The sequence below is a fragment of the Pseudopipra pipra genome, chromosome 1 (genome assembly GCF_036250125.1).
Source record: "Pseudopipra pipra isolate bDixPip1 chromosome 1, bDixPip1.hap1, whole genome shotgun sequence".
NCBI lineage: Eukaryota > Metazoa > Chordata > Aves > Passeriformes > Pipridae > Pseudopipra > Pseudopipra pipra.
In genome coordinates this window covers 79,121,110-79,146,142 of record NC_087549.1, presented here as the reverse complement: position 1 = coordinate 79,146,142, position 25,033 = coordinate 79,121,110, and the positions used below count along the sequence as shown (strand labels likewise).

The 25,033-nt window shown below is 36.7% G+C and overlaps 1 protein-coding gene across 7 annotated transcripts in view; it reads left to right on the top strand.

Moving 5' to 3' along the window:
• The window catches only part of CDH12 (cadherin 12), a 576,725-nt gene that overhangs the window by 113,760 nt on the left and 437,932 nt on the right, over nt 1-25,033 (top strand). The window contains exon 2 of one of the 7 annotated variants that reach the window (XM_064662069.1): nt 19,079-19,115. The exons of the other annotated variants lie outside the window; for them this stretch is intronic. The gene's annotated coding sequence lies outside the window, so the exon portion shown is untranslated. The remainder of the gene's footprint in view (nt 1-19,078; nt 19,116-25,033) is intronic. 7 annotated transcript variants of the gene reach the window in all.

The window sequence follows — 25,033 nt, the reverse complement described above, 5'->3', positions numbered from 1 at the left end:
GAAGTTCCACAAAGCTAAGTGCAAGGTCCTGCACCTGGATCAAGGCAATCCCAAACATGGATACAGCATGAGCAGCAAGGGGATTGAGAGCAGACCTGTGGAGAAGGACTTGTTGTTACTAGTAGACGAAAAGCCTGACAAGGGTCCACAATGTGTGCTTGCACCCCAGAAAGCCAGATACATCCTGGGCTGCATCAAAAGAAATATAGCAAGAAGGTTGAGGGAGGGGATTCTCCCCCTCTGGTCTGCTCTTGAGAGACTACACCTGCAGTACTGTGTCCAGCTCTGGGACCTCCAAGACAAGAATGATGTGGACCTGTTGGAGCAAGTCCAGAGGAAGGCCAGGAAGATGGTCAGATGGATGGAGCACGTCTCCTGTGAAGGCAGGCTGAGGGAGTTAAGGTTGTTCTACCTTGAGATGAGGGGGTTATGGGGGCATTTTCTAGCAGCCTTCCAGTACCTAAAGGGGCCTACAAGAAATATGGAGAGGGACTTTTGACAAGGGCATGGAGTGATAGGACGAGGGGTGATGGCTTTAAACTTAAAGAGAGTTGGTTTAGAGTAGTTGTTACGAAGCAGTTCTTTATGTGAGGATGGTGAGGCACTTGCAGAGGTTGCCCAGAGAAGTTGTGGGTGCCCCATTGCTGGAAGTGTTCAAGGCCAGGTTGGATGGGACTTTGAGCAACCTGGTCCAGTGGAAGGGGCCCCTGCCCACAGTACCCCCTACTGTGTTGGAACAAGATGATCTTTAAGGTCACTTTTAACACAAACCATTCTATATTTGTATGATTCTTGTTTTAGCTAACTTGTTAACAGATACCTCCTAGAGATTTGAAATTCAAATTGGAAGAATAGTCATGTGTGTTACACTTTGTTGCACTCAACTTTCAATAGTCTGTTTGAGCTACAGAATAATAAACAGCAAAGACCTTTAAAAATGTAAACAGTGAAAAATAAATGAGTCATCTTTGCATTTTCCATGATTGCTCTTTCCTGCTCCTGTTAACAAGCAGATAGTTATTCTGGCAATATATCAGCATGTTCTCTATAGTTTTTGCAACTGGAGATACACCAGTGTATTTGACTTAGGGTCACATCCAATATCGCTGTTTTTTACATGCATATATACATTGAATTTAATTTCATTTGTTTAGCTTAGTTTGGCCTAATTTAGTTCAGTGTTCTCAGAGTGACAGAATCATTTAGGTTGGAAAAGACCTCTAAGATCATCAAGTCCAACTTTTGACTGAATACTATGTCAAATAAATCATAGCACTAAGTGCCACATCCAGTCGTTTCTTGAACACCTCGAGGGATGATGACTCCAGCACCTCCATGGGCAGCCTGTTACAGTACTGGACAATATTTTCCACGAAGAAATTCTACCTGGTGTCCCTGGCATAGCTTGAGACTCTGTCCCTATGTCCTCTCATTCTGTCACTAGTTGCCTGGGAGAAGAGATTGACCCTCACCTGGTTACAACCTCCTTTCAAATAGTTGTAGAAAGTGATAAGGTCTCCCCATGAGCCTGCTTTTCTCCAGGCTAAACAATCCCAGCTCCTTCAGTCACTTCTCATAGGACTTGTGCTCCAGACCCTTCACCAGCTTCACTGCCCTTCTCTGGACATGCTCCAGGAACTCAATGTCTTACTTGTAGTGAGTGGCCCAGAATTGGCCATAAAATTCGAGGTACATCCTTTAGCAATGCTGAGTATAGAGAGACAATCACTGCCCTGGTGCTGCTGGCCTCACTATTCCTGATACAGACCAGGATGCCATAGGTTTTCTGGGCCACCTGTGCACACTGCTGGCTCATGTTCAGCCATCTGTCAAACAACACCTCCATGTCCTTTTCTGATGGACAGTTTTCCAGCCACTCTTCCCCCAGCCCATAGCAGTGCATTGGGTTGTTGTGACCCAAGTCCCAAGAAGGACCCAGCAATTTGCCATATTGAATCTTATATCTTTGGCCTTGTGCCATCAATCCAGCCTGTCCAGATCCCTCTGCAGAGCCTTTCTGCCCTCCAGCAGATCAACAGTCCCACCCAACTTGGTATCATCTGCAGATTTACTGAGGATGCACTCAATTCCCTCATCCAGATCATCAACAAAGATATTAAACAGGACTGAGCCCAATACTAGACCTGGGGTAAGCCCACTAGTGACCAGCTGCCAACTGGGTGTAGCCCATTCACCCTCACTCTCTGGGTCCAGCCATGCAATCAGCTTCAAACCCAATGAAGAATGCTTCTGTCCAAGGATCAGGCTGCCAGTTTTTCCAGGAGAATGACATGAGAGATAGTGTAAAAGGCTTTGCTGAAGTCCAGGTACTATTGTTATGTTTACTTGAATTTCATTTTGGTTTAATATGGTTTGGTTCGCTTTAATCTGAGACTTGCTTTCACTAAAAGAGGAACAAATGTATAGGCAATATCAGATTAATAACTATCGTGAAAGATATTAGGATTAAGCAGACAATGGAAAAAGGGACTGATTAGAAAGGGAAAAAAGAAATAAGCATGCATTTCAGGGCTCAGTAATGAGTAAAGTAAGAACTGTCAAAAGTCAGGTTTGCAGAGGAATTAAAATGAAAAGCATGATTTCTCCAACTATATGCATAAAATAAGAATAAAAAAGAAAGAAATATTGGGACCTTTATGCAGTGGGAATTTGACAGAAATTAAAGAAATTCTTGTTTACCTTCTGTATGCATAAAATAAGAAAAAAATGAAAGAAGTAGTGGGACTGTTATGTAACGGGAATTAGGCAGAAATTAGGCAGGGTTTTCTGCAGTTTCTTTGTAAAAACTTAACATAACAAGCTTGTAACATCCTTTCTGTAGGTAATCAATTGCAGATATTATTAGGAGGTAAGGAGAAGAGACCTATGCATTTATCAAATGGAAAAGTAAGTCTTGTGTCTGACAGTCAACCTTAGTTCATTCTCATCATGCTCAGTTGAGTAGGTCTTTGAGATGTACACTGCAGGAGCTACTGTTCCATCGAAGTGTTCGAGGATTCAGTCTTATTTGGTTGATATTAAACAGGTTTGCTTTAATGTTCTTCCCTTACGATTGACATTGAGTATGGAAATTTGCCGCATTTTGAGTTTTTTAATGAAATACTGTCATGTTTTCTTCCTACTGATAAATCTGCTTTCTAGGCTCTCCAGTTCAGAAAAAAGTTTTGTTTGAACACTTCTAAAGTTCTAGATTGTTTAAAGCAAGAGTTTCAAAACTTGAGATAACTGCCTTCAAAAGATGAGGGGGAGAGAGATCGAGAGCAAATATGAGTTCTTCTATAGATTTATTCTTTTCATATTTCTGCTCTGTACTTACATGTGGATTAATTTTTTTTAAAGAACAAACCTAAACCATCTGGTAGCATAATACTTGGTTAGTGCTTCATGTCTGTGTACTGGATACACAGAAAAGCTTTGATTTACACAATGTCTTTCTAAGGCAAATGAGATACACAATGCATAATTCATGACTGTACATTTTGGCATTGGATGGCAGTCTTGATTCTGATGTTGGAACCATTTTCTTTTTTCAAAAGATTGTGACTCTGTAGGAGCATGATTACAGTTAAGTGCACTGATGAGTGTCAGATATAATGAGAGGTTGTATCTCTGTCTTATATCTCTGTTCTGAGCATGTTGTTTTAGAGCAGCCACAAGCTGCAAGCTCTCATGCCAGGTAATGAATGTTGATTACTGACATCACCAGTGCAACTGGAGAAAAACAATGAAATTTGAGAGGAGTTTGTTCTGATGCTTTGGACAATTTTTTAATTTTTTTTTTTTTTTAAAGCCTTAGTTGAGGTAAAAAATTATGACTCTAAAGATCTTAGAATATCATGGCTTTTAAGAGTCAGCCATGTTTATTTATAAATTGGTTATGCACCTGGTTCATGGCAGTCACTAACCCTTACATTCACTTTAGTCTGAGGAACATAAATGAGACTTGGAATGGTTGCAGAGATGCATTTGAGGGCCATTGTGTTTTGCACTTGAACTGCCTCTTGGCTGGCAAGTCAGTAGAGGAAACAATTGCCTCCAGTATACTTTTGGGTTGATCCTAAGATTAACTTCATTGACTGTTGACATAATACTGAAGCAGTTGTCTCGTGTTGAAAAAGTGTGATGACCTTCACTACGGAGAGAAGGGAACACTTTCTCCACACACACATTTCTAGGACTATGTATTTTATCAGTAAATCTCATTGTAGTTCATCTCTTGATCCCTCTCCTCTCTAGATTCTTTTTCACAATGTCTGTTCACTCCAGTGATAGAAACCTCTCCCGTAACAAATGTTCTGTTTATGCTTTCCCTTGCATTATTAATGGAGTTGTTTCATAAAATAAATCCAACCTCTGAAAAATGGATTAGTTTAGTAGATTAACATCCAGATAATATATAGCAATGCCTTTCAATATCTTTTGTCATCAGCTGCAATGACATGGTCTTCATTACTTCCTAATTGTCCATAACATTTCCCTGTATATTTCTCATTAGAGTTAGCTTTAAAAAGCAGCCCAATAGCTGAAATAGTTCAGAATTATCAGTAATGTAACCTTCTTCTTCTTGAAGAAGAATTCTTTGTAAATTCATGTAAATTCTTTATTTAAATGAAGTATGACAGAAGCAACAGTGAAGATGTTTTTTTTCCCAGTCTTATCTCTGTCCCGCCCCCTTTCCCCCCAGATATAAACATGCTTGAGGGTCAATTCCCTAGGCCTATTTAGTCTTTGGCTTCTCTCATGAAATTTCTTACAAGACTGCAAATTAGCTTGCTAATAATAGTGAGGCAGACGGCTTGTACATGAATTCATAAATACCTTTCCCGCTTGTTAATAAATACCTTTGAAACCGTGAAAGTCAGATAAGACAGGTAACCTTGTGCTTCTAACACCAATATTTTTTTGTATTAGCTATCTCCCCTTTAATGCTGTACTCAAATACTGCTATGAATCCTCCTTATTTTCCATTTTTATTTCTGGTAATCCTTGGAACATAGCTTTTTCCCATTTATACATAATTTAGAAAAATGAGTCTTGGGAGGTTGACTGGGGTTTCTCTTCTAGTAGAAGAGATTTCACTGCACATAACACATAATTACTTTTCAAAGATGCATCAAAGAAAAAAGAATCTTACCTTATATGGCCAATATGAAAGAATATTCCCAAAAGAGACCATCCTTTTTATCCTCTTGCCTCAACTTCTTGACAGTTATTTCAAATCCTGGTAAATACCTCCAATAATGAAAATCTCACAGCCTCCATCTAATTGTGATGGTTTCACTCTAGGCCTTCCTGGAGACCAGTTTGTAACCAGGAAGGAACTAGGAAAGTGATCGCGGAAGTATTCCATGCTATTCCTTTATGTAACTTGAGGTATAAATAAAGCCAGCAGGAGGGACCTCACGCTCTTCCTTTCCGGCGAGGTTCGAGAACGGTGGGTCCCTGTCTTCGTCTGGTTTATCTGGAGCTGAGGCCTACAGCGACTGCTGTTATCTGCCATGCGTGAGGGGAGAGCACTGGGCCGTGTCTAGCCATCCTGCTTGTTCAAAGGGAAGTGGTGAGATTTTGCTAATTTACCTTCAGTTGGCTGGTTGACTTGTTTGGTCTTTGTCCCTTTTTGTCCTTTTCCCTTCTCCCTTTTTGGGGACCTGTTTGGGATTTCTGGAGTTGTGGTGTATAGTATTCTCATTGTATATATCTGTCTCATATGTAAAATGTATATATATTTTTGCTATAGCTTTGGCTGCTTAAGTCATTTTTTTTTCTCTTCCCTCTCTGGGAAGCAGGTCCTTGTTGTCGAGTTTCAGGGAGTTGGCGGGAAGCCAGCTCGAAACTTGCACACTAATTTAGTGTTTAACTTTACAGGTAAAGGTTTTACTAATGTATAATCAAATTTAAGGCTTCAATTTAAGCCTCTTACTCCATGTTCTATTCCTGGTGGACATTAACAAGTTCTTTGTTCCTTGTGTGCAACATCTATGTAAATGTACAAAGCTATGCCTCTTGCTTTTATTGTAAGTCATCCAAAGTGCCCTTTATCTTCCTATATTTCTTTGTCTTTAATCAGTCTCTTTCTCATCAAATGTTTACACATTTTGGACAATGAAGACATGGTCTCCTAAATTATCCACAAATGGTATTTCTACATTTGACAGCTTAATTAACATCCTATTTCTAAATTCTTAATTTTTATTATGAATATCTAAATCCTTAATTTGTAAATAATGGTTAATAAAGCTTAAATGTCCTTGCTTCTTTCACCTTTCAAATTATGAGATGAAGCTGTATCGAAAGGAGATTCTAGTTGTACAATTCTGGAAGTCAAGCACCCTGAAGTTACTTGGATTAGAAAATGGATCTATTAGCTATGTTTGCGTACATCCTATCCCAGTGGTAGATTTAACTTTGTTTAATGAGGTCAGAATCTTGATTAGAATTTGAGAAAAACATTTTTTTTTTTTTTACTTCAATTGAACTACTTTATTACTTCAATTAATGTAAGTCAGCCACTGTAATGTGAAGTGGGTATTTGTCAATAAATCCAAATTCAGTGCAGTGCACTATTAAACATTAATCTCTGTAAAACAGCTGCCTAATGTTGGTAGATTTCCATGACACTTACATTAACTGTCCTCGTCCCTTGTCAGGGCAACACCAACTGGGCACTAAATTCACTTAAAAATTTATACTTGTTTAATGGAGCATTAATAGATCTGCTCACAACATGCAAAATGTATAAATTTGAAATGTTTTTTCTTACTTGGGATATTAATGAGGTACATAGAATTAAGTAGATCAGTCTTACTATTTAGTTACACAAAAAAAGCAGGATCAGTTATTTTGCTTACTCAAAGTTTAAACCAGAATTTACCAAGGGTAATATTTATGAAATTTAATGACTCGCAGTTTTGTGGATGTTACTTGGTGCTCATGAAAACCCATGCGGCTACTGAGTCCACTTTTAAGGTCCCAAGACAGGGACAACAGTGATAAACTGAAGTCAATTAATCTGGCTGGGATCTGGAGCACTTGTTCTATGAGGAGAGGCTGAAGGACCAGGGCTTTTTCAGCCTGTAGGGATGGCTTCAGGGTGACCTGAGAGCAGTACTCCATCGATACTTGTGAGAAGACGAAACTGGACACTTCACAGCACATAAAGTGCAATAAAGGGGGATCAGGCTCACTATAAGAGGGGTGGAAATCACCTTGAAGACAGTTCGGCAGTGAAGTACCTTTCCCAGAGTTGCTCAGTCTCCATCTTTGGAGTTTTGCAAGACACAACTCAATAAATATCTGAGCAGCCTGAAATGACCCCATATCTGACCCTGCTCTGACAATCCTTCCAGCCTGAATCATTCTGTGAATACAAAGCACAGACAATTTAGTCACTACAATTTTTTTAACTTATTGGAAAATATTATAGAAATGCAGTTCTAAGTTGCTTCTGTGTTTGTTTTGTGCATTTACTTCAGGTTAAGCTTAAATATTATTTATTATTAGAATTTTTTGATGTTGCAACTAATTTTACAGCCTTCTTTAGAGAATACTGAGATTCATGAACAGGTTAAGCATTGGAGCATTCAAGTACATTTGCCTAAGATAGTGAACAATAAATTATTAAAACCATCATAAACAGTTGCATTTTCTCTCTGTCTCAGTTCCTGATTCCTTGTATGATTCTGAAAAACTCAGTTGAATGGGACTTCTAACAACTGGGTATCATTCATTTCTGAATATTTAAATTGACTGATTTGCAAAGGCTCTGACATATCAAACCTGAAGTTAAGCAGAGCTGTTTTAAACATCTGAAGTTGTTATGAGAAGGCTTCTGTAAAAGCATACATTTGACGATACTTACTAGATATTTCTGAAATCTTGTCTTTATTTTTACAGTTGTAAAATGAAATTTTATGTTCATGTCATGCTACAGACAGGTTGAGAATAGTGTTTCATTATCTCATGAAACTTTGAAGAAATAATAACAAAAAGACATATGGAGTAAGTAACCCATTTATTGGACAAGACACGGACTTTGGGGAAAACAACTTTATGCCATAATGTCATAGTGTGTGCAAAATGAATAACAATTAATCAAACTGTTCGGCTCTTATTATTTCTTAATTTAGCAGGCTTAATGTAATTTTTAAGTTATTTAGGATTATTTGTTATTTTTAAAAGAAATTATTTGAGGCACTATTACAGAGTTTTGATTAAAAATCAATTATATGATCAAAACATGGGAAAAGCTAATACAAGCTTAAGAAACTGGATTGAGCAAGAGAGACTTGCTTCATTGTCTCAATATCGAAAGAAAACTTCTTAATAACCACATTCAAGACTTCTTTTTCCTTTGCTTTCTGTTTTAGTTTCTTTTACACAAGAGGAGATTCAGATGTTCACCTCATTCACATCCGCATCACTACTTCGCAAGTATACTTCATTGTATTATCTTTCACTTCAGTGCACATCTCATATATTTCTTCAGCAGAATACACAACTCTCTTTCAAGGAGAAGAGTGTATCAAACTAAAACACAAACAGAAACAACAGAGGCCATCACTAGCCACACGTAACAGGTCATTATTATTGTTGCTTTGCTATCATCTTGTTTTCTCTGTCTTGTCTCTCCTCGAGGGTGGAGAGAGCACATCTGACTATAAAAACAGAAGTTTTTCTTTACTGAGGAAAACATTTCTGTATGAGAAATTCTTGTGACCTTTTTTCCTCCTGGTCATCAACCAACTACCATCTGTCCAACAGTGGTGAAAGGCATGCTTGAAACAATGTTCTTGAGGGTACATAGTTTGCAGAAAGTCTGTCCTAGAAATAACAATTTAAAGTAATACTAAAGTGCTACCATTCTCTCAGACCTAACACAAAACTGTTAATATAATTAGTATAATTGAGCTATTCCCCATTCATACTTTTGGTCTACCTGGTTTCATTACTAGAAATAAAGGCTTTGAAATTCTGCCACAAATTCACCAAATGTTTTTGTGTGTTGTTTATATCGGTGAACAGAAGTCGAACCCAGTGCCTCTTGGCCTAGATATTCATATTTGTAAGTGTGTATTGAGACTGTGCTACTAAATAAGCATGGTCATACTTTAGTTTGTCAAAGGAGTGTTGCCACCTAACATAGCAGTTGAAACTTGTTTTCTATCAGAAACTTGCATTCTCTACATTTGCAAAATCTATCTCCAACTTTAAACCAACCATAAGAGTATGCACTTTGTTTGTAGTATGTCCCCTTGAATCTTTTCTCCCTGACAATTTAATGTAATTTGCTTTTCATTTTCTCATGGAAAAGAGTGCCATACAAATATGTATGACTCTGTGACAGGTTTCACTGTAATGTTTACCCAGTAGTAATATTCTCTCCAAAGAGCAATGCTAGTTTAACCTCTTTCCATGACTGAATTCACCAATTACCTAAGAAGCAATTTGGGGATAACATAAGGTATTAGCATTCATCTTGTTAATTTGAGTTTATGTACATATGAGTCAGGGACCTGACCCTACACCAACATTGAGAATAAGTCATAGAAGTCAGACAAATTGCAACTCATTAGTTTGCCTAGGCTGTGAACTTATCCCTTCTAAGTAGTTTTTTGGGAACAACCACTCCTAAGGAGGATGAATAGAGGTAAGATTCCTAGCCTTGCTCCTTCCTATGCTGGCCTGAAGTAAAGGCTGATATATGATGTGGAAATATTCATGTAGCATCAGCAGGTGAAAGACAAACAAAAAAACAAACAAAAAAACCTCCCCCCACCCCCAACATGATATGGCAGTTCCTGGTTAGGACAGTCTTTTTTTGGGGCACGTGCTCCTCTGAGGTTGCTTTACAGGTGAGTCAAGAGAAGATTTCAGATGATAAACTGACATTCTTAGTTTTCATACCACCTTTCTAATGTTGTGGCCTTAAAAGCTGTTCAATGTTTGGCAGCATGCAGCTGAAAGTAATTTGTCACAGTGGAAGGGGAAGATGCAAACCAGGTTAAAGTATATTCTTCAACTCGTTTTGTGTTAGATTAATTTTAATAGCTACATTTTTAAAATATATTTTAACATATCTACACTGTAGGATGGTGTACAGTAAAAAAAAATTGAAAGACAGAGGACTTTGGGACACATTTATATTTTCCTTAAAGACTTCTCCTCAGTTGTCTGAAACAACATCACTGAGGTAATTCTAGTGCTTTCCCATGCAATCAACATCCAGTTACTGAGATGCCTTCTTTGTTTCTGAAACGTTGCAAGCTTTTAAAAATTTTTTTCTGCCAATACCTTCCTATCTTTATTCTTCTTCACCATCTTGGTGCCATTAGTTAAAGCTCTTTTATTATGAAATATTATTTCATAAGAATGGAATATTCCATAATATCAGAAAAAATTGTATTGCATTATTTCATAGGTTTTTTATTTCCTTTGAAATGTTGTTTAAAATTATATACCTATTTGTTATACCTTTAATACCTATATGTTCTCATTTATATTTGATCTCATTTCTGCTTAGCTAGTAATTATTTTTTTTAAATTATAACTTTACATAAGTATTGTAATCTATATTAAGCTTTTTTAATCAAACTGAAGAGAAACCACTATTATGATCAATCAAGTTAGTATTATGCATAGGTTTTCACAGTTTGTTGTTGGAGAAACAACTACTTATTTTACTACACTATACTATTACTTTACTATATATTTATATATTTATATATTTATATATTTATTTATATATTTATATATTTATATATTTATATATTTATATATTTATATATTTATATATTTATATATTTATACATTTATACATTTATATATTTATTAAGTCGAAAATCAGAGATCATTGTGGTGGGAATGTCTAGAAGACTGATACCATGGGCTAAATGTAAACCTTAGAAATTAAAGTTACTAAATTCTTTCATTAGCAGCAGACTTTCTAGAGGTTAATTCATACTGAATAGAACAGAACAGTACAGAATAGAATACAGTACAATATTTCAATTGCAAAAGACCTACAGCAGTCATCTATTCCAACTGCCTGACCACTTCAGGACTGAACAAAAGCTATAGTTTTTTATTAATGGTGTTGTCCAAATGTGACTTAAGCACTGATAGTCATGGGCATCAATCACCTCTCCAGGAAGCCTGTTCCAATGTTCGACCACCCTCTCAGTAAAGAATTGTTTTCAAACATCCAGTCTAAACCTGCCCTGGTCCTGCTTGGAACCATTTGTACACATCCTGTCACTGGATAGAAGAGATCAGCACCTCCCTCTCCTCAGGAAGCTGCAGAAAGCAATGAGCCTGCCTCTCAGCTTTCTTTTCTCCAAAGTAGACAAGTCCAAAGTCCTTAAATGCTCCTCATAAGACATTCCTTCTAAGCCCTTTCACCAGGTTTGTTGCCCTTCTGTGGGCAGATTCAAGGACCTTCACATTTTTCTTAAACTGTAGGGTCTGGAACTGCACAGGACTAAGGGTAAGGCCACACCACCGCTGAATACAGTGGCATAATCACGTCTTTTGACCAGCTGGTAATGTGATGTCTGATGCAACCCAGGAGGAAGTTTGCCCTCTGGACTGACAGGGCACGCTGCTGACTCATGCTGAGCTGCTTCCGATCAGCACCCTCAGATCTTTTTCTGCAGAGCTGCACTCCAGCCACTCCTCTCCTCATTTATACCTGTGCCCAGCATTACTCCATCCTAGGTGCAGATTGCGGGATTTGAAGTTGTCAAATTATGTCCCATTAATCATAACTCACAGCTCCAATCTATCAGATCCCTCTGCAAGCCTCCTGTCCCTTAGGAGAGTCAATTGCACCTCCCAGTTTGGGATCATCAGCAAGAATGTTAATGGTACATTCAACCCCTTCATCCAGATAATTGATAAATAAATTGAACAGGACTGGCCCTAGAATTGCACCTGAGGAAAACCACTGGTGACCAGTCACCAGAGTTCAGCCAGTTCTCTCAGCGCACTGTGAATCCACACATCCCATATCTGGACAGCTTGTCTAGAAGGATGCTGAGTGACAGCATCAAAAGCCTTATTAAAATCCTGGAAAACTACATCCACCACTTTCCCTTCATCACCAAGTGTGGGTGACCTTATCCTAGAAGGATATCAAATTATTGAAACAGGACTTCTGCTTTGTGAATGCATGTTGACTTGCCCAGTGGCTGCACCATTCTTTAAATGCCTTTCATTAGTACTCAGTATGATCTTCTCCATAATTTTTCTAGGAGCTGAGGTTAGACTAACAGGTTGGTAGTTCTCTGAGTCTTCCGTTATGTTGTTCTTGTAAATTGGAATAGCACTGATCAGCTTCCAGTCAGTAGGGTCCTCCCCAGACTCCCAAGACCTTTGGTAGAAGATCAAGTGTGGTCCTGCCATAACATCCTTCAGTAATCTGGGGTGAATCCCCATTCACAATTACTTGTGAACATTCAGATGATACAACTGGTCCCTTACAATTTCAGTATCCACAATTATGTCCAGTGACAAGTGGTGTTGCTCAGAAGTTGGTATTGTGATTAATATCTTTATCAGGGACATGGACAGTGGGACTGCATTCACCCTCAGCAAGTTTGTGGGCAACAACAAGGTGAGTGATGTGTTTCATACTCTTGATGGAAGGGATGCTATACAGAGGGACCTTTGGGATCCAGAGGGTTTTGGCGGTGAGTACTCAGGGACATGATGTGCCTATTTGTAGTCTCTTGTGCTGTCCCTCTTTCTGGCAAATTTGTATTACTTGGCTGCCTCCTTGGAGCAACTACACTCATCTTTGACAATTTTGGTGGTCATATTGCATCTGAAATTATGGCATTTTTTGCATTTGTAGGATGTTTCTTCTTTGTTTTGTTACCCCCAAAGCAGGTTTTTCCCAGCTTCCAGTTGCATCCTGATAATGGCCTGTAAATCTTATTAATGAATCATTCATAGCTTTTTGTTTTATCCTGTGGTGTCATTCGCAAGGCTTATGTTATCATCGGATGCCTCTATTCAATCACATTGTTATGCTAGTGTGACAGTTCATTCTACACAGAGTAGTTGCACACTATCATAAGTTTGTTGCCTACCAAAATATATAAAAATTATTACAATGGGCATAAGATGCAGTTTTTCAATGTTAAGCAAAACTGAAATAAATTAGACAATAAAAATCTCCTTGCTTGATAATTGCTAATAGAGCAAAACAAGCTAAAACAACCAAGCTGGGAAATCCAAGGAAGCCCAAAGAAACCAAGAAAAACAGGTTCTGGTTCTGAGGTCTTGCAGAACCATTACAGCATGAATATATTCTTACTAGTGATGACAATATTTTACTTACTGAGATACAGGGCAAAACATTTCTTAAAAGATGGATTTAATTTCATGCTTACAGCAGCTGAACTTTATAATCAATAAGGAAAATAATTTAAACTATATATTTAATGCTAACTATTTGTATATAACAACTGACATATTAATGAAAATAGCGCACTTTTCTAGAAAGGAGAAAAAAGAGATGTCATATATTCAAAACATTGACTTTTTTTTCTGTTGTTTTCCAACTATGTGATATAAAAACTGAAACACGGTTTTAATGATGAACGGAGATGACTTACAAGGCTGAGTTTAGCTTTATGTGCAAATGCATGCTGGGAAAGGAATTTGTTTCTCTCATCTGATCTCAAACTTCCAATGAACCCTACTGCTAGCAATGCTTGTAAGAAAGTTACCACAGAAGGTAACTAGGTAACTAGGAAGGAAGGATAGCACAAAAACCCGGAAATGGTGCAAAATGAGTTTTTATGCATCTGTATATACAGAGCAGAAAGGCACATACTGGCGTTCTTCTCAGATAATTCTTAAATTTTCCAGCCACTTGTCTCTGCCAAGGAACTTTATCTCTCTGTTTCTCAGTTAATGATATTTATGTATTTTCTTCTTAGTTCATCTGGTTAAAAACCACCATATTATTCACACAATAATAGTGTCACTGAAACGCGTCTGGTAAGTGTCTGTTTATAGAAGTATAAGACACGTCCATATATAGAAAATGTCATTTGACTAGAAAAGATGATTCATTGCAATAAGGACTAGAAAATGCATGTGTTACCATAACAGTGTTTTGTTGTCTTACAAGTTGATTGATTTGGCACACTATGTTTGAATTTCAAAAATACAATTATTTAGGTTTCTAAGAAATGTGATTAAGTTAAAATAAAATCTAACAAAATACCTTAAAAATAAATCCAGAATTTGAGCCAAGAAATGATTCTGTCTTTAGAGAGCCAAGAACTGTATCTATCTTAAGAGATATAAGAATAAAACTGTAGCTTTCAGTGAATCTAAAGTACATGATTGAAGGTAACATAGGTTGTCTCAGACAGAGAAGGAAATGTAACTGTTTTCTAACGGAGACAGTATCTGTTCCTCAGGTCCCATAAGCTCTTTTTGTCAGCAAAGTATTTACATATATAAAAATTTACTGATTGTGTGATAATCAATGATGCTCAAAGGCTACAGGGTTTGGGATTGATTATTTTAGAGGTGGGTTGTGCAACAAATAAGACTTTCCACTAATGGTTCACTGTTTCTGAAGTGTCTCTGTGCTTTATTGCAGCTACCTAATTGACGATTTTAATTTATACCAATATTTAGCCTTAACACAATATCAAATTTTCTGCCAATAGAATTGCTCAGGTACTGAAATGATCCAAATTAATTTTCCATATGGATGAACTGCAGTTTCCCCCAAGAGCTGCTGCTGTTCTCTTGTTTGAGAGGAGGGTTTGCGAAAATAGGAAAAGGCAATTTTAGCTACTATTTTAAGATAGGCTCACTTGGTAACATTTAGAAACCTCCAGAAACACTGTAGCTGTAGGCCAGACTGGAGATTGAGGGGGTGGACTGGGTGTGAAGGGAGAAGGAGTCGAAAAGGGAATTGGACAGAGGAGAAGGTGGCTTCTTGGATACTCTGCAAGTCTGGCTCCCCACTCCTCTGGGATTTGGGTGGGGCTCCTCTGGCACCTAAGCATGAGCAAAAAAGAAAAAAGGGAAACATGCAGGGAGCTATTAATCAGAGAAATCAGTTGGACTTTTCATCACATTAAGATTGAGATTTTATCCGTTGCACTGCTGTCTGTCCTGATGGACTGGAATCTTATCCACTGATACCCATCTCATTATGGTAATATCAGTCTACAAAGAAATGTCCTTAAATGATATTCAGAAAAATTTCCTGCAGCATAAAAGGATGAATGGGGAAAAGATAGAATTATATATTTTTAAAAGAATCTGAGAAGTTTTCTGTTCAGAACATTTCCAGTTTTCTGTAGCATTGCCCAAAATTAATATTTTCTATATACATTTATTCTCTTTCAACAAAAGGAAGTTAGGAAACTGTGCAAGGGAGCCTCACTTCACCATTCCTTCTCATTCTTCTTTGTCTGCTTTGTCAAGAAAAAGAAATAGACTGAAAATGAAGAGACCAAGAAAAAAAAAAACAAGTAAAATGAAACTTTTTTTTAAATTCAGAGCAATAAATATAAACTTTAAAGTTATTATATGCAGTAACTAAACCAAAATAATCAACATATTTCAAGCTTTGAAATTATTTTTATGTTTATTTTTTTCTCAAAAAAATTTTCAAGAAGCCCTATTACAATCAGACACATAGAACTATAAATGAAATCAATCTATTCAAAAACTTGTGGTGGGAGGTGACCATATTTTTTTATTTTCTCTTGTATTTATATCAATGCAATCTAACTGTAGGTAATTCAAATAGTGATATAATATTATACACATTTTTATTCTGAAAGGTGGAGAATTTACAAGGAAAAAGGGATTTTAACCACTTACTCTTCAGCTTCATGTTGATAAAAGAAGAAATATCAATTTCTATTATCCATACTGCTCAATTTCCTTTTTACGTTTTTCAGGAAATGGCAATTTCAGTAAAGTAATACCACAGGTTTTGATTTTTTGTGCAGTGAACATTGGAATGTTGAGGGGGGGTTGTTTGTTTTTGTGATTTGTTCCATGTAAAAATGAAATGCATGAATGGTAGAAGTTGCCTTATTTACTTCAGTTTATTGCCTCTGTCTCACCTTACTAGATTACATTTGTGCTAACTGCTCAGACTTATTTAACAATATTGACTGAAGTAACACTGAATCTCTCTCAGTGAGGGCTGATTTAGCTACAAATCGCTGTTCCAGCACAAAGATCATTAATCAGCCTCAGGCTAGATCCATGATGTGGATATTCAGTATAGAGAAAATATTAACGGCTCCACAGAAGAAATGTTACCATCAGATTAGCTCTGACTCCCCGCTGGAGCAGCAAATTACTCTGAAGTAATAATTATAATACATTAGTAGAGGTTTAATTTCCAATAAGTGCACTCTGTTTAAGGGATGGCAATCTCACCATACCTCAGAGAACAATAGATCATGTTATCAGCGAGACAATTCTACACGGAACAAAAAAAAAAAAAAAAAGACAATAAAAAATTCATTAATGTCTGCAAATTGAAACAAAAAGTCCCTAGAACTTTCCTAGCTAGATCTTTGTGAAAAAAATCCTGTTATTCTGTTTGCTAAAACTTTCCCTTAATCAGTAAGCAAGGAAACGTGTTTTACCTGTAAATAAGGCCTGATTATGCAAACTCCAGCTTTCTTTTAAACAGCCATTTCTGCAACATGCTCACATCTGGTTTAGGGTATATATAAAGCAAGAAGAATGCACGGTGTGCTGTACCTGAAGAATTTATTTTGAGTAAGCATAGCATGTTGATTTTGATGAAGTTTAGGACAGCTTGTGGTCTGGACTTCTATGTAAATCCTTAAACCTGCATATGAAAGGATTTGATAAATCTGTACAGAGCCACTTCACACCGCAGCATGGAGTTTTTCTTGAGACTCAGCAATACCTAACAATTTTTTTGTGGGCTTTTGTTACTTCTTACTTGTTAATTTCTTGTACCTCTCTGCAGATATCCATCATTTTGAAACTTTTCAAGTTTGGAAGTCTATGCTTAAAAATGTTTCAAGTTCATATGTTGGCATTCTGAGGAAGTAATATGAGCTTTTTACACCACATGGTGACTTTGAAATATTCAATGCAGCTCTGATCAATGCTATTACTTGACATTAATTACTTTAAAAAATCTCAATATCTGATAACTACAGAGGTGTTCCAGGAATGACCTGTTGTAATGTATCAATTTTCTATACTCTATGTTTGTTTATTTTTGATGTTTGGGGAAAAAGTATGAATGGGAAAAAACAAGATGCTAGATTTCAAGGAAAGAATAGCAAAAAGTCTGTAATAAAGTGAGAATTAAAATATTTATCAGCTAAATATTTATTACTGTATCTTTTATTGCAAGTACTGTATTATATCTTGTCATCAATCAGTTGGACTTATTCCAACAGGATGAGGTTCAAGTGCTAGGCCCTGTGCACAACAGCCTCCTGCAGCGCTACAGGCTGGGGACAGAGTGGCTGGAGAGCAGCCAGGCAGAAAGGGACCTGGGAGTTTGGATTGACAGGAAGCTGAACATGAGCCAGCAGTGTGCCCAGGTGGCCAAGAAGGCCAATGGCATCCTGGCCTGGATCAGGAACAGTGTGGCCAACAGGACCAGGGAAGTGATTCTTCCCCTGGACTCAGCACTGATGAGGCCATATGTCGTAAGGCAAAAATTGTGTGAACAATTTTCTTTGCATTTCTGTGTGTTTCACCTTGGCATGGCTGGGTACAGATAGTAAAAAATGCTGTGCCACTAATATGGCTGCAGGCCTTGTGCCAAGGTGAAGGAGGAGTTCTTTTGGCAAGAAAACAAGTTCTATGACCACCTGTTGTGGTCCAATTAGCAGTGGACAGCAGAGCATGTTTTCCTTATGTAACCAATGTTGTGTGAACAAGAAGCTAAGCGTCATGAGCACTATATAATCTGTCTTTTTCCTAATAAACCCGGCATTTGCCTGATCATATTGATCCTGGAGCAATCTGTCCATACCCTTCCATCGAAAACCATACCTGGAGTACTGTGTCCAGTTCTGGGCCCCTCAGTTCAGGAAGGATATTGAGGTGGTGGAGCAGGTCCAGAGAAGAGCAACAAGGCTGGTGAAGGGACTGGAGCACAAGTCCTATGAGGAGAGGCTGAGGGAGCTGGGGCTGTTCAGCCTGGAGAAGAGGAGACTCAGGAGAGACCTCATCACTCTCTACAACTCCCTGAAAGGAGGTTGTAGCCAGGTGGGCATTGGTCTCTTCTCCCAGGCAGCTGTCAGTAAGACAAGAGGGCATGGTCTTAAGCCCTCCCCTCAAACCAGGGGAGGTTTAAGTTAGATATTGCGAAGAAATTCTTTACAGAAAGAGTAATCAGGCGCTGGAATGGGCTGCCCAGGGAAGTGGTGGATTCTCTGTCCCTGAAGGCTTTTAAGATGAGACTGGATGTGGCACTTAGTGCCATGGTCTAGTAACCATGGTGGTACTGGATCAAGGGTTGGACTTGATGATTTTGGATGATCTTGATAATCTTGTTTTTTCCAACCTGGTTGGTTCTATGATTCTATAATTCTATGATTTTAATCATCAATTCTGTTCCTTTACCCAGTCAGAAAAAAAAAGTTTCTGGGTCTTCGGGCAGAGTAAAGCTGATAAAGTAAGTATTGTGGAATCAAGATAAATAACCTCAACCAGCCATCACATGACTGCCACCTTTGGTAACTATAGTCATGTTTGCCACCTCGGCAGAGAAAGCATCTGCTTCCCTGCAAATAGACGGGCAAAAATTGTGGCCCAAAATATGTTTATAGACAGGGAGTCGAGGTAGAACAGAATGGAAAAGCGAACTGCAGATGAGTTCCCATTCTCTCATTCTAGAACAAAGATGCCCGTTCTGATTTATTTCACTCTACTTTGGAATGAGAAAACATATTAAAAAAAATTACTATTTGTTGTGCAGCAAAAATATCTGTAAAGATACTTGTTCAATAATATGTAATCTTCTTTAAATTCAAGCCCTGTTCAACTCCAGCATATTTTTTTCCTGTAGACAAGCTGGTTTTGATGGTAAATCTGATGCTTTCAAGGTTGGTGAGTTCAAGAGCTTCTTTTTCTCTTTCTGGCTGTTATATAGACATTTAATTTTTTTGTATTACCTATATCCCGTCACATATTCCGAGAATTGTTCTCCATTTTCACTCAAACCTTAATTTATGGGATTTTTTGTATTTCCATTATAAGAGTAAAGAGATTAAAAACTTTTAATTCTGTAGATTTTGGATTTGATTTATAACTCTCAAGAATGTATACGCTTGAAGGTTTCTCCTGTCTTTCTTTTCACTTCAAAAATATTTAAAACCATATTGTCAAATAAAAAATAAATGTAAACTGTGGTATCTGGATTTCATCTTTTATAGCAGTATTAAAAATACTATGTTGAGAAGATTTTGGGTACAGATCACTAAATTCTGCAGAGTTTGTACTGCAGATTTGAATTAATTTCATTAAAAAAAGAATAGGCTTCTCTGTTCCACTGAAATAGAGCTTTCTGAGATTTAAAAATAGTTGAGCATTCTAGTTTCCTTTGTGTACTGTCACACTTTTAAACTAGGCAATGAACTGGAAAAGACTATCAAAGCACTTCAAGAAATGCTGTTTTCTTTGTATATGTGATTGAATCAGAATTATTCTTTGGACAGCTTATGCTCAGACTAATTCTTATATAATTTAGCATCCCTATTATGTTAGGAGAAATCCTTCAGCTTTAAAATGTTTATGTGAGATTCTAGTTTGGAGACTTCATCTTAAATCATCAAAACTGAATTCACATCTGTCATACTGCCCCATCCAGGAACAAGGATAGTTACACATGAATAGAGCTTCTATGAATATCTGAAACACTAGGATTAACAGTATATTCTGTGAGCTGAAAAGAGAGGTGGAGAACTCTAGAGAATGTTTCTTAAAATCCAGTACCTTTGAAGCACTTTGAAATATTTCTGCACCTACTAATCTCCAGTATTAATCCACCCATTCTGACTTTTATGTAGCTGTGAGTTTTACATTCATTGGATCAAAACAAATATAGATTTGCAGCTTAATTTTCATTTGATTACAAAAAGATAGCAAAAAATTAAAATAAACTTTACTTCCTCTCCTGCAGTAGTGGATAGCAACCAAATTCTGAATAACATATCTGCACTGCAAATACTTGTACAGTAAATTCTATTTAACTTCTTTTAAGTCTCAGTATATTTTAATACAAAATTATAAACCTGTGCAATCACAGAAATTCATATTATCATAAGTGCAATAACAGATAGCTGCACTCAGAAATGCGTAATGTATAGGTTATGTAGAATTTTAGCAAAATCATCATCAACGCAAAGTGTGAAACTTGGAATTCATGCAAACTAATAGATTGTAAATATTTTACTCTGTAATTTCAGGAAAACTGTATTTTATTTCTTTTATTAATAGATTTTTTCTACTTAAATTTTAATGACTGAATTAGGTACTGTTTACATGAGTATGTCTTATGTTGAATCCATGCCCACAGTAATTTTCATGAAAAGTAATCATAAATACTCTAGTACAGATGGATCTTGGTAACTTGTTCACTGAGTCCATTGCAGCAAGCACAGGATGAATAACTACAGTCCAAGAAGAATTTACTGTAAAATAAAGTATTGGAAACATTCAGCAAGATACATCCTCTTAATATAGAGTATTATTTTGAAAATTGTATCTTTTTATGTCTTTCCTCTTTTATTCTGGCCCTAACTTTATTGAGAAAGAAAGAAAAAGAGAAAAAAAAAGAGAGAGAAAAGAAACTCTCTTTCCCAACACACCTTCCACCTTCAAAAGTAGTGAAAACAACATTTTTGGTATCAGGGAATTGTTTTGTAGGCTTCTATTATAGCATTTTAGCTACAACAAATCTGTATGAGAAAAGGTGATTTTTACTATCCCTGAAATTTAACATATGTGCCACTGAATCTTATATCCCCATCACAAATAGAATTTGCTTTCAAGAATCTATACAGTTCTGTACAGGGGAGTGATAGAAAATTAAAAAAAAATCAGTTACAGCTCGTAGGACCTGAAACCTTAGATTCCAAAGCTATTGATCTCATCTCACGGTACACGCATCAGATTTGTTACCTCAGTCAACTATTTTGGAGACTACAACTTGAATTTTATAGATTATTGCACACTTGGCCTGATTTAAGACATTGGCAAAACTGAGTAAGAAAACTCTCAAGCTCATTTTGTATGCTACCCTTAAAATGAAGGCAGAGGATTTTGATTTCTTCAGTTTAATATCACAATCTAAAAGATAATTCCAGGTATGTAGAACACCAATGCACTCTTTCCTTCAAATATCTGGAATTCCTTCATCCATTTCTCTATCTCCTACAAATTATACTAATTACCTGCCAGCCTGAACAATATGCAGCCACATTTTTCAGCATTTCATCTGCAGGCTCCATAAAAATTTGCTTCTGTAGATTTCTGAAGTAGTTCTTTGTATAAATTCAATGCAATATTCATTTTCATTTTGTTAGAGAAGGAATACATTCCGTAAATTGCAGGTGAAACTGCAAAAATAATTTCCATACTTTCACATTCTAAGTGTTACTTATTCCTGCTTAAAGATCACTGGTAAAGATATGAAATAGGGTACAGCTTAACAAAAAGAAGAATAAAGCACATCCTTTGAAACTCACACTTCCATCTACTGAAAACTAAAGGATGACAGATTTTTTTATTACTATTTTTTAATATAAAAATAGTTTGGATTATTTTCAAATTTGCAGGTGGTTTTCTATTTCCTTTTTACTCTACAACAAACTTAAAGGAAACCTTCAGATGGGTCAAACGCTATCTGTTTATGAAACAGGTATAGGCATGATAATAGCTCGTAAAATAACAAAAGTTCTGATTTCAATTGACTGCCTTAAATTCCATGATCAGGAGATGCAATTTCATGTTTTAGAACTGTCCTACTTTACTATCACAAGCACAATATTTCAAAAGACTTTGAGAAAACACTTCCGAATAATCAAAATATTTATAATTAAAAATTAATATTGTAAACTTTCAAAACAAAAATAATCCATTATGTTTGCTACCTTAAAAATACCAGGGTTCACACAAACATGAGTTAATTCAACTTCTAGACACAGATTTTTTAAACATTCTCATGTTTACTAGTCCTTCGATTAGAACTCATCTCTGTCCTCAGGTGAAAACCATCGTCTGAACCATTTCAGCATTTTTTATCCTTTTAAACCTCTAGAAATACACAGGAAACTGATTCCTCTTCAAGGTATTGATATGAGAATAGACTTGCTACCTGAACTGTTTCAGACTGGGAATTGTCATTCATTTCATCATTTTTTCCACTGAAAAGGGAAAACAACTATTTATGGGCCCCAAGAGAGACACAGGCATATGAAGCAGAGAGATCTTTTAAAATTTTAATTAGTACTAAGCATCCTAATAAGAGGTTCAACTGTCACAACACCAGATAAACAATTCATCACTGTCAACAGCTGGAAAAATATGACTAAGTTTAGATCTATTCATTTTTTGTCTCACTGATTTTGATATGGTCATCTATTTGCAAATTATACCACTTTACTAAAACTCCTTTGCTGCACTTTCTTACATTATTAGTTGTGATATTCTTTCATTTATTTTACAAACTGTAGAAGACAATGGCATCCATCATTAAAGTACAATAAGTCCAAATTTTGTATTTTTTTTATTCAAGTAGAACAAAACACTTTCCTTGTTTTGTTACTGGCAAGCCTATTAACCACAGACAAGTCAGATAAAACTCTTCATGTGTAATGGAACTTGCCACTCGTAAATTGCATATATGCTCTGAGGGCCTCTATGATGGCTTCAGGACTTAGTTAATGCACACAAAGCTGACAAGAGCCCCAAACAGCCTTTCTACTCATTTTCTGATTGTAAGAATAAAATGCTGCTTACCTGCCATTCAGTGAGGACTATGTGTGGACTGTAAAGTTAGAGACAGTGGGGTAGGGTGCTCACAAAAACTATCTGTTACACAGTCAATCCATTTGATCAAATTTATTTCTTGGGAACCAAAATTATTTGGTGCGGCTTTGCATCGGAACAGAGAAGAGAGAAAATAATGAGAGGTGAATTACATGAGCATAGGATGTGAAAATCACACCCACATCCATATTAAAGCACTCATGGAGATGGACTACTCACAGAGGATATTTTCAGCTCTTTGAAGAAGAGCTGATGTATTTTTTTCTGTGTCTGTAAAGGTATCACCTGAAATAGTTATCATGAATCGGAACAGCAACATCAGGCTGCTTATGGTGACAATTTACTGATAAATCAGATGTCCTACAATATGGAACTACTTAGGACCTTTTCTAGGGTGGTTCTAGATCAGGTAGAAATACTTCATCAGAGAGAACCGTCAGCCTCATGGGAGTTCACAGGGCCAAAAAATGTGCATGGAATAAATAGTCAGTTGCTAAAAATATGACTAGAATTCTACCTAATAAGCATGATGTTCTTTGTAAAACTACTGTATTTTTTTGTTGATATGAGGGTGAAAACCCAAACTATCAAGAACTCTGCTGTAAGTTCCAACCTGTAATGGTTTAATGCCAGCTGGCAACTAAGCTGCATGCAGCCACTCACTCATTCCCCTCAGTGGGATGGGGGAGAGAATCAAGGGAGTAAAAGTGAGAAAACTCGTGGATTGAGATAAAGACAGTTAAATAGGGAAAACAAAAGCCAGTCATAAAACCAAAGCAAAACAAATAATTCATTCACCACTTCTCAGGGGTAGGCAGATGTTCTGCCATCTCCAGAACAGCAGGGCGCCATGACAGTGACTTGGAAAGACAAATGCCATCACTCCAAGCATCCTCCTCTTCCTCCTTCTTTCCCTCACTTTATATACTGAGCATTACACCATATGGCATGGAATATTCCTTTGGTCAGTTCAGGTCAGCTGTCCCAGATATGTCCCCTCACAGCTTTTCATGCACTCCCATCCTACTCGCTGGTGGGGTTCTGTGAGGAGCAGAAAAGGGGTTGACTCTGCACAAGCATGACTCAGCAATAACAAAATCATCCCTGTTTTATCTGCACTGTTTTCAGAAGAAATCCAAGACATAGTTCCATACCAGCTACTATGAAGAAAATTAACTCTATCCCAGCCAAAACCAGCACACAAGCAAACTCTTTTCTTGGTTTATCCTTAGTTCATCCCCTTAAATAATGACAAATAAAGTTAGAGATATTATAGTAGAGTAAATTTAGGTAAAACAGAGTTGATAGGCCTTCACTGTAATAAATGTTTATATATATATTTATAAACATTTATATATATATTTAGGTATTTAAAAGATAAGTCTTTCTACTCATATATATTTGTATACTAAGGTTATAATGAGTTCACTGTTCTTATTAGAAGAAACAAAGTCTATTTTAACATTGGAAGGTATTATATCCACAAATCAGACATCATAAGTGAACAAAACAGTGAACAAGATGCAAAATAACCTTGAGTGACAACCTTTATTTCATCCCCCTGTAATCCCATTTCTTTCTATGTATTCATTATACACATAGTTTAGCTATAACCTATTGAAAGCACAGAATATTGTATTTTGCTAGATACCGTACCTTCATTCATGCACACAACATTGTGATATTACATATTGTTCAGTTAAGGTTATTAGGATTTTTTTTTTTTTTTACTACAAAAACTCCTTTTCTTTATTTAGCCAAAAGAAATCCCAATTCGGACTTCATTAAAAGTCAGGTTTTCCTTAGTATAGTCTCCAGTCTAATCAAGGCTATTAAATTTTCCCTTCTGAACAAGTTTTTGTTTCTCATGTCTCTTCATGTCCTTCCTCTGAAAAAGCTTATTTTTATCTTAACTAGAATTCTTATAAATAGACAATATCACAGAGAATAAGTTACACTCCCAGAGACAATT